Genomic DNA, 13,452 nt, shown 5'->3' on the forward strand with positions numbered 1-13,452 from the left:
CATCTGACTGTCTCATCAACATTCCAAAAGATTTACACTCTGATACCTTAATTTAAAAAAATTTTTTTTTCCTTTATAAAAATCCAAGATTTGCCTTCAATGTAGGATCACTTATATGATTCATGAACTCCCTGTAGTCTACTGAAGAAAGTCCAGATTTCGTATTTAGCATTGAATGCCCTGGGTGACCTAGCCTACGAGACCTTGCAATCCTTGACCTTCAATCTCACGCTCGTCCTCCACTGCTCTGCAGATGACCTCCCCACCACTGTCCCCAGGGAAGTCCTTCCACTTTGAAGTCTCACTCCTCCAGCCTCCTCCAAGACCCTCCCTGATATCCAGTCCACCTGAGTCCTCTCCCTTATCCCCACCGAGCACATCCTCATACAGCATCCAACTCGAGTGGGTCAGGGCCTTTCTGCCCGACCTGATGTCAGTGAGCTGTTCCTAGGGAAGGCCTGGTTCTGACATTGAGGATCATGGCCTGGGAGATGCTGGAGGAAAAAAAGAAAAAGTTTACTTTAAATGAACCAGGCCCAGCTCATGGTCTTCCTGGGCACCGTCTGCCCAGGATCAGAACCAAGGCTTCCCATGCCTTTGAGTCAGAAAGCTCCGTACCTGTTCACACAAGCGGCTTTCACTCATACGGGTCCAGCAGCTCTCAAGGGGCCCAGTGTCCCGAGACCCTTTCAGAAGGTCTGCACGGTTAGAACCATTTTCATAATAACACTGAGATGTGAACTGTCTTTGCACTGTGTGAATATTTGTATTGATGATGCAAAAGTGATCGTGGCCCCTTAGCAGGAACCTGGACACACTGTGCCGGAGGTCCTTGTATTCTTTCCCGCCATTCACTTGCCATTAAAAGAAAAAAGAGCCAGTTTCCTATAAGAGTAAAGCGGTAATGATTATTTTTTAATTTTTTGGCCACAACACTCAGCATGCAGGATCTTAGTTCCCAGACTAGGGATCAAACCTGTGCCCCCTGCATTGGAAGCTCAAGGTCTTAACCATTGAACCCCCAGGAAAGTTCTGAAGAAGTAACAATTATTAATTTTATTAAATCTCGACCCTTAAGTGCATATTTTTAATGTCATGTGGGACCTCATGGGAGGACCCAAGGAGCCCTCTGTACATCGAGGGGCAACTTGCTTAGGAGAGGCTCTGGCCCTGGCTATCATGTGGGACCCCCACGAGGGCACACCTGACCAACTGGCTACTCAGGCCTGGGTCTTACAAAGACATTTTCTTGAAAATGAAGGAAGTGAGCCTGTCTTCCCTTTGAGAAGAAAACACTGTCAGTATTTATTGCCCAGGATGAAATTCGACTTAAAGCAAAAACTAGAATTTTGGAAAACTGATATTCACCATGGTGGCCTTGATAGCTTCCTATCCTGAAAGCCATTTCTGATGAGCTCTAACTTATAAATGTGATTCAAAAAAATATTGTATGATGAAATTTGTCATATTTGGAAGATGTGCATAATCCAGTGAACAAATATTGTCCAAATGACCGATATGTGATTCACCAAACCATGAGTAGGTGAAAGACTGGTTCAAAGTGAGACCCATGGATAGGCTATGAAGGGTTGTGAGATGAGAAAGTCTGAGAACTGCCCCAATGGTCCACCCTCAGGCCAGTGTAGGAAGCCACACGCAGGAGATCAGAGCTTACTTGCACTGTGCTGTTTGCATGAAAGGGAAACCTGGGTCGAGAAGATCCCCCAGAGAAGGGGATGGCAACCCACTCTGGTATACTTGCCTAGAGAATCCCATGGACAGAGAAGCCTGGCGGGCTACAATCCATGGGGTTGCAAAGAGTCAGACACAACTAAGCGACTTAACACACACAGCTTCCATTCCACTTGGTGCTGCACCCTTGCTGTGGGTCGTCAGCCTTTCCCTCACCTCCCTGGACCTCTGTGTCTTCTGCAGAAATGGAGATAATGGTTCTTCAGCACCAGGTGGTGGCAGAGAGTGTTCACTGGTTTGGGAAATGTCTGGCAGTGCAATCGGAAGGTTTGGGTGATGAAGAGAAGGGTGGAGTTGGATTTCTTTGCTTTATTATGAGGACAGACCTACTCTAATACTCTCCTTCCCAAGGCCGCCCTCACAGTGCAGACTCAGGGCTTTGTGTGCAGGCTCGATTCCTCCTTCGAGGCGACTCTAATCACAGAGTTTGTTTATAGTGGAGCCAGCCCTGGGAAACAAGCCTTCCTCCTCCTCTCCCCACCGTGGGGAGAACTGCTGAGCCGAGGTCTTCAACCAGCACGAGAGGAAGTGAACGTCCTGTCCTGACCGCAGGACCCCAAGCCACCTCCTCTGCCTCTGGGGGCCCAGCCTGTGGCCTGTCTGAGGTCAGCAGCACAGCTGGTGGGTCAGCCTCTCAGAGAAGGAAGCCTGGGGAGGCTGGGGGCCTTCCTCAAAGGAAGCAAGAAGCAGAACCAAGGGCTGCAAGAACAAGACTGTGCACGGGCTTTCAGAGCAGAAGAGCAGAGGTCAGCAAAACCTGAGGGAAAGCCCAAGACACAGGCGAAGTCAGCCCAGCGCAGTGGGTGGGCAGTGGGGGGTGTTAGCAGGCAGGGACTGGGGGAGTTGTCGACCTTGCTGCACCCCCCGCCCAGGAGGTCACCGAACTTGGTCTCATGAGCCCCCAGGGTCAAGGCGTCAGATTCAGGAACAGTTCATGTTAATCAAGTTCCCACAGCCGTGACACACAAATCCACACCAGAGAGACCCACTTATTGATTTCTGAGGGAAAGTTCTACTGTCAAAAAACAAAGCAGAAAGAGCATTTGACACAACCTAACTCTACTTCATGATAAACTGTTAGCAAAATAAGCTACAAGGGCCCACTGTACAGCACAGTGAATATAGCCAATATTTTGTAGTAACTATAAATGGAGGATATCATTTAAAAGTTGTGAATCATCACGTGGTACAGTTATAACTTATATAGTATTGTACATCAGTTCAGTTCAGTTCAGTTCAGTCACTCCGTCGTGTCCAAATCTTTGTGACCCCATGAATCGCAGCACGCCAGGCCTCCCTGTCCATCACCAACCCCCAGAGTTCACTCAGACTCACGTCCATCAAGTCAGTGATGCCATCCAGCCATCTCATCCTCTGTCGTCCCCTTCTCCTCCTGCCCCCAACCCCTCCCAGCATCAGTCTTTTCCAGTGAGTCAACTCTTCACATGAGGTGGCCAAAGTACTGGAGTTTCAGCTTTAGCATCATTCCTTCCAAAGAAATTCCAGGGCTGATCTCCTTCAGAATGGACTGGTTGGATCTCCTTGCAGTCCAAGGGACTCTCAAGAGTCTTCTCCAACACCACAGTTCAAAAGCATCAATTCTTCGGTGCTCAGCCTTCTTCACAGTCCAACTCTCACATCCATACATGACCACAGGAAAAACCATAGCCTTGACTAGATGGACCTTTGTTGGCAAAGTAATGTCTCTGCTTTTGAATATGCTATCTAGGTTGGTCATAACTTTCCTTCCAAGGAGTAAGCGTCTTTTAATTTCATGGCTGCAGTCACCATCTGTAGTGATTTTGGAGCCCAGAAAAATAAAGTCTGACACTGTTTCCACTGTTTCCCCATCAATTTGCCATGAAGTGATGGGACCAGATGCCATGATCTTCGTTTTCTGAATGTTGAGCTTTAAGCCAACTTTTTCACTCTCCTCTTTTACCTTCATCAAGAGGCTTTTGAGTTCCTCTTCACTTTCTGCCATAAGGGTGGTGTCATCTGCATGTCTGAGGTTATTGATATTTCTCCCGGCAATCTTGATTCCAGCTTGTGTTTCTTCCAGTCCAATGTTTATCATGATGTACTCTGCATGTACATCAACTATACTTAAATTAAAAAAAGAAAAAACTCTCAGAAGGTAAGAAGAGAGGGAAACTTCTCTCCATTTTGATGTTTTTCTGGACCCACAGAACGCACACAGCAGGAATGACTCTCACGTAAACAGTGACTCTGCATGGTGAGGATGTCTCCATGCAGGTTCACCAGTTGTAACACGTGTACCATCCGGTGGGGATGTTGCTGGGGGAGAGGATGCTGACATTGTGTGGGAGCAGGGGCATTTGGGAAAGCACTCTGCTTTCTGCCCACTTCTTTCATTGAGATAGAGTTGACACTGAGCCTTGTGTGAGTTCAAGGGGCCGGCCATGTCGATGTGATCCATTTATATTGCAACATGATGGCCACCATAGCATTGGCTAACACCTCCGTTGCATCACATAATCATTATCATTTCTTCCTTTTAAAAAATGTATTTATTTTTATTTATTTATGTGGCTTCACTGGGTCTTAGTTACAGCACTTGATATCTTTAGTTGTGGCATGTGGACTCTTAATTGCGGCATACGAGGTCTAGTTCCCTGACCAGGGATGGAACTCAGGACCCCTCATTGAGAGCACAGAGTCTTAGCCACTGGATCACCAGGGAAGTCCCCATCAACATTTCTTCCAGTTGTGAGAACTACTTCCTGTTCAGTTTTACTGCCATGATGTTGTTCTTTCCTTAAGAACCTTACAAAGGCTTCTCATCTGACCCAGGGGAAAGTCAAAGTCCTTCCAATGACCTCTGAGACTCTACAGCCTCTGGCCTGTTTTCTCTGTGACATCATCTCCAATCACCACCCCCTGATCCACTTAGTCCCAGTCACACAGGGCTACGGGGCTTCTGCCTCGGGGCTTCTGCACCTGGAATTCCTCCCCTCTGCATGGATCACAGCCTCGCTTCCTTCAAGTCTTGACTCTGATGTCACCTCAGTGAGGTCATTCTGGGTCACTTTTTCTTAAATTGGGCCCCTTCCCCCATGCTTCCTCTCTCCCTCCCAGGTTTAGTTTTCTTATTGGTACCTGTTGGGCTTCTCTGATAGCTCAGTTGGTAAAGAATCCGCCTGCAATTCAGGAGACCCTGGTTTGATTCCTGGGTTGGAAAGAGCCCCTGGAGAAGGGAACGGCTACCCACTCCAGTATTCTTGGGCTTCCCTTGTGGCTCAGCTGATAAAGAATCTGCCTGCAATGCAGGAGACCTGGGTTTGATCCCTGGGTTGGGAAGATCCCCTGGAGAAGGGAAAGGTTACCCACTCCACTATTCTGGCCTGGAGAATTCCACAGACTGTATAATCCATGGGGTCACAAAGAGTCAGACATGACTAAGCAACTTTCACTTTCACTTCACTTTGGTACCTGTTGCTAGTGAGACTCCCAGATATGTTATTTGTTCTTCACATGGTCTGCTTCCCTCACTGAGAATAAGCTCCTCGAGATAGGCACCTACATTTAAAAATCCATACACTTACACCAAGCAATCCCACGCCTGAGAATCTAGCTCAAGAAATAGAAGCACTAATACATAAAAAATTAATGTAACACAACAGTGTTCATACTGGCCAACACACACACACACACACACACACACACACACAGCAGGAAAGAGTGAATGTCCAACCACAGAGAATGCCTGAATACATTCTGATGCTTCCATACCATGGAATGTTATGCAGCTTTGAAAAAGGGTTAATTAGTTTTGCACCAAGTAACTTAAAGGAATCCCATCAGGTAATACCTGAGAAGAGCAAAATCCAAAAGGGTATCATATTATCCCCTGTTTGTCAAACTGACATACAGGAAGGATGTTTTCCACATACCTGTTTATAAGCAGCAGTTTACATATATTTGTATATGATCATCTTTGTGTGGGGAAAATCTGTAATAGACTGTTGACATAAGTCTCATGGGAGAGGAGGGAAGGGAGGGTGGTCACAAATAAAAGAAAGCAAACAGGGACTTCCCCGGTGGTCCGGTGGGCAAGACTCCGTGCTCCCTATGCAGGGGGTCTGGATTCAGTCCTTGGTTGGGGAACTAGGTACTGCATGCTGCAACTAAGACCCAGCTGCTGCTGCTGCTGCTGCTAAGTCACTTCAGTCGTGTCCGACTCTGTGTGACCCCATAGACGTCAGCCCACCAGGCTCTCCTGCCCCTGGGATTCTCCAGGCAAGAACACTGGAGTGGGTTGCCATTTCCTTCTCCAATGCATGAAAGTGAAAAAGTGAAAGTGAAGTCATTCAGTCATGTCCGACTCTTATCGACCCCATGGGCTGCAGCCCACCAGGCTCCTCCATCCATGGGATTTTCCAGGCAAGAGTACTGGAGTGGGGTGCCATTGCCTTCTCCAAGACCCAGCACTGCCAACTAAATAAATGTTTTTTAAATTTTAAAAAGAGTATGAAAGCTGGCCCTGGGCATGTACAGTACAATATCATTTATACTATTTTTGAAAATGAAAAAAAAAGAAAAACTACATAAGTAAACACAAAAACTTTAAAATGGCTTAAAATACACATTACCAATATCCCTGTCACCTTTCTAAAACTCGTAAACAGATCGAGCAAGAGACTACAAGTATTTCTGCCAAGACTGAACGTCTTTTCTACAATAACTCACTCTCGTGCTTATTGTAAGTAAAGATAATATTAGAAACAAGAAAATCTGGGGGGTTTCCTAACACCCGCTGGCTTCGTCTCCTGGTCTGTTTTGCTGCCCCAAGTCCACCCTCCTCTGTCCATCTCAGCCCCTTTCACTGCTTCACCTCCTGCCCTGTCCCCTCACAGTCCCCATACCCATCCCCCAACTCAGGTGTTAAATAAAGGTTTGTTGAATGAAGCCCTTCTGGGTGTCTCTTTCATCTCCTGGCTCCATCTCTTTCATCCTCTGCCCACTCCCTGGACCAGCATCTCCAGGTTAGTCACGGTTGCTGGACCTGGGAACCCCTCCTTCCTCACGTGCACTGACTCACCTTTCCAATTCACTTGAGACCCCACCGCGGCCTCACCTGACTCCGTCCGGACATGAGGAACTGCTCTCCTCCCTGGTTCTGCTCTGGACAGGTCACCCAGCTGTGTGGAGCCCAGCCAGCCCAGGGCGGTACATGGGGAGACGGGATGTAGTCAGTCAACAGAATCTGTGTGTCAGGGCGTCTTCCAGGCCTGGGGGCTAGAACATTGCATCTTTACATTCCAGGTGGAGGAGACAAATGGGTCACATGGCGAGAAGGTGGTGAGGGGCCATGATGAAGGAAGAGGGCTCCAGGCAGAGCGAACAGATGCAAAGGCCTGGATGGGAGACATGGAGGAGGCCCAGGAGGGCCTGGAGACTCCTGGGTGCCTTCCCGGAGGGAGCATCTGAGCTGGGCCTCTTGGTGGAGAATAGTCACACTGAAGAAGAGTTACGGCAGTGGTGTGAAGGGGCAGTGGATTGGGTAAACGACTGGTCCTCAGCACATCTGGTTCATGGTGGGTTACCATGGTGAGTCAGGTCCCCTGACTCAGGGCCTGGGGCTACCGCAGCCGATGAGGGAATGAAGAAGACACAGCCACCACTCACATCCCCCAGTGGACTTTCACTGATTTTCACATCACCAGCTGTCCAACCCACTGCCAGGAAGCTGTGGTCGCCGAGGACTGCTCCTCGAAGCTGCAGAGGTGAGGCAACGGGTCCGCCACCAGTGACACTAGCCCCAGGGGTATCCCTGGGCCAGAGAATGAACTGCTGGGAGGAAGAGGGTAAGGCCAGCCTGTCACACTTGCCAAACGGATAGGAAGGCTGACACCACTGAGTATGGGTGAGAATGCAGAGTGGCAAACTCATACTCCGCCGGGGGAATGTGTGACAAGCCTGGAGTTCACTTGATAGTATCGGTCAGTGTTGAGATGTGTCCTGCAGCCCAGCGACCCCACTGCTGGGTGTGAACCCAACAGAAACAAACACACATGGTCACCAAAGTTCATGGACACTGGACATCCCTGGATGTTTGTTGAGAGAGGAATGGGTCGGTAACTCAAGGTTTCTTCACGTGGTAGACCCTGAGAAGAGGCCAGAAGGAGCGGTGACTGCAGACGACAAACAGAACAATGCCCACATATGGACATAACGCCAAGGAGAGAAGCTAGATGTAAACCAGACAGAACTCAATACCCAACTGGGAAAGTGTCACTCTTTTGGGAGCAGTGACGGGATGGGGCATGAGGGGGACTCTGAGTGAATCCAGCCCACCCCTGCCTGTCAAGCTGGGATCCAAGAAACCTACCAGACCTCCTTTCCAGTTGGGCTGTTCCAGGTCCTCCAGCCCCGGTGATACTGATACCACAAGGGGCAGGGTGAGCTTTTCCTGATTGGCCCGCCCCAATCAGGTTTTGTGGCTGACCCACAAAACCCGCAACAATTAAAAGAAAAAAAAAAAAGGTCCTTGTTTGGAGTCATTCCACTTTGCAAGACAGCAACTGGCTTTCAGAACAATCTTCATCCTTTTTTCTTTTTCTAATTTTTTTTTTTTTGGCCTGATGAGGTTGAAGGCAGAGATGGAGTCACCGCTTCAGATGCCGGCTGTACCCAGCCTGAGCCCACCCTCGGAGGCACACTCCTGGACTGTTAAGGAACAGGAGATGGTGGAGGATGGCCGGCCCATTGTCCAGAGAGACAAATGAGGTGGCTGAGAATGGTCTGGGCCCTCGCTGGCTGGTTGTTTCAGACTTCTTTGAAGTCAGTGTTTTTGAGGATTGCAGGCCTCTGGCCTGTTCACCCTGCCCCCAACCTTTCCCATCCCTGTCTGGCTCCCTCCAGGGGAGGAAGGGCCTGGCCTTGGGGTGGGGCCTTAAGTTACTGAGCGAAGAGGCCCCTTGGGTACAGTCTGTGCGGTGGGGGACGGATGGCGTGGGCTTGGCCGAAGGAGGAGCTAACCACGATTGACTGCGTGCAGGGGCGTTCCTGAGGGGAGTGGTCCAGCAGAGGACCAGTACTCAGCTCTGCGGAACCAAACTCCAGCGAGATGACCCCGCAGAGGGAAGAAAGACTCCTTGAAGATGTGAATGAACCAAAGTAGCAGTGGGACCCCCAGCTCCCAGCCCTGCTCCCGTAAATACACACACAGCACAGCTTTCACCCTGCCCAGGACGGGGAACCTTCCAGGAGCACCCCCTCTCGCAGCTTGGCCTCCAGCCCTGGATTCCCTCAGGAGATCTCGGCCACGTGGTGGGCTCGGGGGACCTGGCTTTGTTTTCTGTCTCCTCCAACCCTCCAACCCTCTCTTCATCCCGCCCAAGTTCAGGAATGAGGCTGAAGGACTTAGTAAATAGTATCTTATTGCTTAATCTGTGGCTGGACCTGGGAGTAGCTCTGCAATCAACCTCTGGAAGATCAGTAGGGAAGCCTGCCCAGGGCCCACCCCAGAAGCTGGGGGCATGTGGACAGGCAGATGGATGAATGGGAGCACAGCAGTGAGCTCTTAACATTTCCAAGAAAAACTGTACTTTTAAAAACAGAAAAAGCAGAAAAATGCTTGTCTGTGCAACAATAGACTTTGTAGTCGTTAATGGTGGAGGTCTTACAGCCTGACTCACAAGTGTTCCAAGTTACTACTTGATACTACAAGTGTAGCCTGTGGTCACCTGAGACACGATGCCCAGCCTCCTCTGGGAGGAAGGACCTGCCCTGCTGGGGAAGGACAGTTGGTCCCCATCTCTCCCCTGCTAGTCCAGGGCCTCAGCCAGAGCAGCCCAGCCACCCAGGGTCATGCCCTCCAGGGCAGCTCCAGAAGGTGAAGAGCGAGCTGGGCATTTGGGCTCAACTCCAGAGCATTCAGCTGGGGTGGCCCAGGCGTGGTCAAGCCAGCATGATAGTTCTCCCTGTGCCAATGGTCACTGGTATCCTACCTGTTCCTGCCCCTCCTGTCACTGGTGTCCCTCCCTAATGAGCATCTCCATCCCAACCCCAGATCAGAGTCTGTTTCTGGAGAACCCAGCTGAGTCAGCTGTTTTCTCATTTCAGTAGGCATGTGGTTTACAACAGGGAGCAAAAAACTAGGCTGTAATGACACACTGATATTGATCTTCTTGTCTAAAGTTTTAGTAAATCCATCATGGTCGAAGATGTACTATTCTTTTAAAACCACTCAATAGATTCTGTTTAAGTTTTTGAATAAAATTGTTTTAAAACTAAAATATTTTCTTTTTCTATGTCATCACATCAATCAAATATTTCCCTTAGGAGTTTAATATTTCAGATGCTTTATCTGACAATGGAGTCATGATATCCCCTGAAATTTATCCTTGTGACATACAAATATATTCTTTAAAATTTTTTTAATTTAAAAAAACCTTTTTTTTTTTTTGGCCATGCCACACGGCTTGTAGAATCTTAGTTCCCTAACCAAAGATTGAGCCTGCGCCCTCAGCAGTGAAAGCACTGAGTCCTAACCATTGGACTGCCAAGGCATTCCCTGAAAATATTCTTCGCTTTATTTCAGCCATTACCATTAACAGAACATTATGGCCACTCCTGTGAAATATATGCTTAGCATTTTAACTTTTAATGATTCAAGTTTTAAGTGCTCTTTGGGTTGAACAGTTATGGCAATAGTGAAAATTAGCTACTCTATTTTTGGCTGAAATAATCAAATTGTTTTTCATGTTAGAAATGAAATTTTTAAATCATTTATTTTATTTTATTTTTGGGTGTGCTCAGTCTCCTGAGCGTGGTCTTTCTCTAGTTGTGGCAAGTAGGGACTACTCTTCGTAGTGGTGTGCGGGCTTCTCATTGAAGTGGCTTCTCTTGTTGCAGTGCATGGGCACATGTGGGCTTCAGTCGTTGTGGCACATCGGCTTAGTTGCCCCTTGGCATGTGGAATCTTCCCAGACCAGGGATTGAACATGTGTCCCTTGCATTGGCAGGCAGATTCTTATCCACTGTACCACCAGGGAAGTCCTAGAAATACTGATTCATGCATAACATAGAAAGATGCTTCTTGCTGTTGCCATGCTATCACAGTATCAGAAAATTCCTGGCTGGAGTCTATTTTTGATGTCATTTCAGAAGATTTGTAGTTATGATATTTCCTGAAAGCTTTAAGAAATATATCCAAAGTTTGTGGTCTCTTCACTTTATGTGCTTATTTCCATATTTTTCAGTAAAACTGTACATGTATAAACATCAAAGCTCAGCGCACTACCAGTCCCAAGAATTTCTAAGCATCAGCTATAGGATCGAAGTAGAGACAATAGAACCAAAATAAAAGCAAACAGCCATGATGTGATTTGAAGATAATAATAAACGGGTGATTCTCCTAATCTCAGGATCCCTCCCTGCCAAGAGATGGGGTCATGAACGCTTGTCACACTTACTTGTCCCAGGAACCCTTTCACTATCACAAAATCATACAGTGTTTGGCTGAGACGCTCAGTTTATGTGAGAATTTATATTAGCAAGTGATCTTACCTCTCACTGCAGTTATTATTATACAATATACAAAGTGAAACATTTCAATAGTGTCAACAGGCATGTTTACATACACGCACACACACACACACGGTTAATAGGACAAAGAACAATGACAGTGAATCAGATTGGCAACTTTGAGTGATTTCAGAAGTAAAGTCAAAATCTTCCTTCTGGGCATTCCTGAATAAAGCCTAAATTTGACCCCTGATCATCCTTCCTGGGTTGCCCACTCGCCCCTGCTTTTGGGGTAAGTTTTGGAATTTCCACTCTTCTGCTGGCTCCGGCAGGCTTGTACAACTTGACCTGCCTCCCTCAACCCTAGTCCCTGTCTTGAGAGGATTGCTCAGTGCACCTCTCCAGAGTGGGGTCATCAGAATCCCTTCCTTAAGAACTTGGGTTTGAGACTGGTGGCTTCCGGTTCTCTGTCCTCCTGCCTTGTTGGGGAGAGAACAAAGAAGCAGATGCCTCTTCCAGTCCCTGCTCTACTGGGAACCCAAGAGCCATACCTGTGTCTATCTACATTCCTCTTTTTTTTTTTTTGCTTTTGCTTTATCTCATTTGGCGTATGTGCTTACTGACATAGTCCTAACTAGACATCCCCTTAGCAAAGGTCCCCCACTCCAGTGCTCCCCACCGCCACTTCCCCTCAGGAGTGAGCCTCGAGGTCAGAAATCCTTCTGTGAAAGCTGAATATTTTTTAAAGCAACAAAGTGCTCCCAGGGCCTGTGCTTAGCCTATGGGTACAGGAGGGGATGCAGGTCTAAATTTAGGGCCCCTGGTGGCTTAGGACACTTCCATAATGTCCTACTGTGGGAATGTAATTTTAATGACATTAAAAAATAAACAGCTCGAAGTTGTATATTAGTTTTTAGCTTCAATTACCTTTGATTCCTAGAGGATGCAACCTTGTGAACAGGGCCGTGTTATGAATTATGTCTTGTGCACTGGCTCAGCTGGCAGAGGATACACCTGTCCTTGTCTGGATGGTGAGATGACCAGCAGGAAGGTTGAAGCACTGCTCCTGGAGGGCACTGAGGCCCTACAAGACACCTCAGTGGACAGACCCCGAAACTAGCAGCTTTGGTGCCTCAGGACAACCTGGACAGCTCCCCCTCTGCTCCCTGGGATGTTGGCCATGGCCAGGTACTTCATGGGAAAGGCTGCCAGCCTTAGTCCTGGGATGTTAGTTCTCCTTGTGACTTCCCTGCTGTCCAAAAATTTTACACCCACTGCTTCTGCACAGAAAGTTTATAGGAAGTGAATTCTCCAGGGAACTGTTAGAGAACCAGCTCTTACACAGGTATAATGGTCCATCGATAAAAGCTAGAACTGCAAAGCTTGGATTCTGTTCACCTGAGTACCACCTGGGGCATGGCCAGAGGAGGGAAGTGGGTGACTCCAGCACAGGGCTGGGGTGGGGGATGTGTCACCTATGACCAGGCTTGATCTCATTTTACTTACCCCACACACATCTGTTGTTGTTGTCCAGTCACTCAGTTGTGTCCAACTCTTTGTGATCCTATGGACTCTAGCACGCCAGGCATCCCTGTCCTTCACATTCCCAGTCCCCACACATTAAGTAGTGCTTTGCAGAGCCAAGTACTGTTCCAGGCTCTTTCCACATCAGTCCTTTAATCCTCTTAACCACCCAGTGAAGGTATACGTTGATGTTATAGCTTCCTTTTACAAACGAGGAAACCTAGGCAGGGGAGGTGAAGTAGTTGGTTCAGGGTCCTACAACCCATAATAAACACATCCTGGAGAACTACTTCTCAGTGGGTTTTAGGTCATTGACTCATATTTAAATATGCATGTTTAAAGAGAAAAGAAAATAGGGACACTTTCAAAGAGGTTAAGGAATCATCTCCAAATGAATTTTTGTGTTTATGTGCAAATTTGCTTCATTTTTAAAAATCTTTGTTTATTTATGTATGGCTTCACTGGGTCTTGGCTGCTGTGTGAGGGATTTCTCTAGCTGCAGTGTAGGGGCTTCTCTCCTTGCGGAGCACGGGCTTTAGGCACACGGGTTTCAGTGGTTGCAGCACCTGGGCCCAGCCTTCCGTGTGGCATGTGGAATCTTCCGGGACCAGGGATCAAACCTGACTCCCCCCACACACCAGTAGGTGGATTTCCAACCACTGGACCGCCAGGGAAGTCCCTGCT

This window comes from Bos taurus, chromosome 19 (assembly GCF_002263795.3).
Source record: "Bos taurus isolate L1 Dominette 01449 registration number 42190680 breed Hereford chromosome 19, ARS-UCD2.0, whole genome shotgun sequence".
NCBI classification, from domain to species: Eukaryota; Metazoa; Chordata; class Mammalia; order Artiodactyla; family Bovidae; genus Bos; species Bos taurus.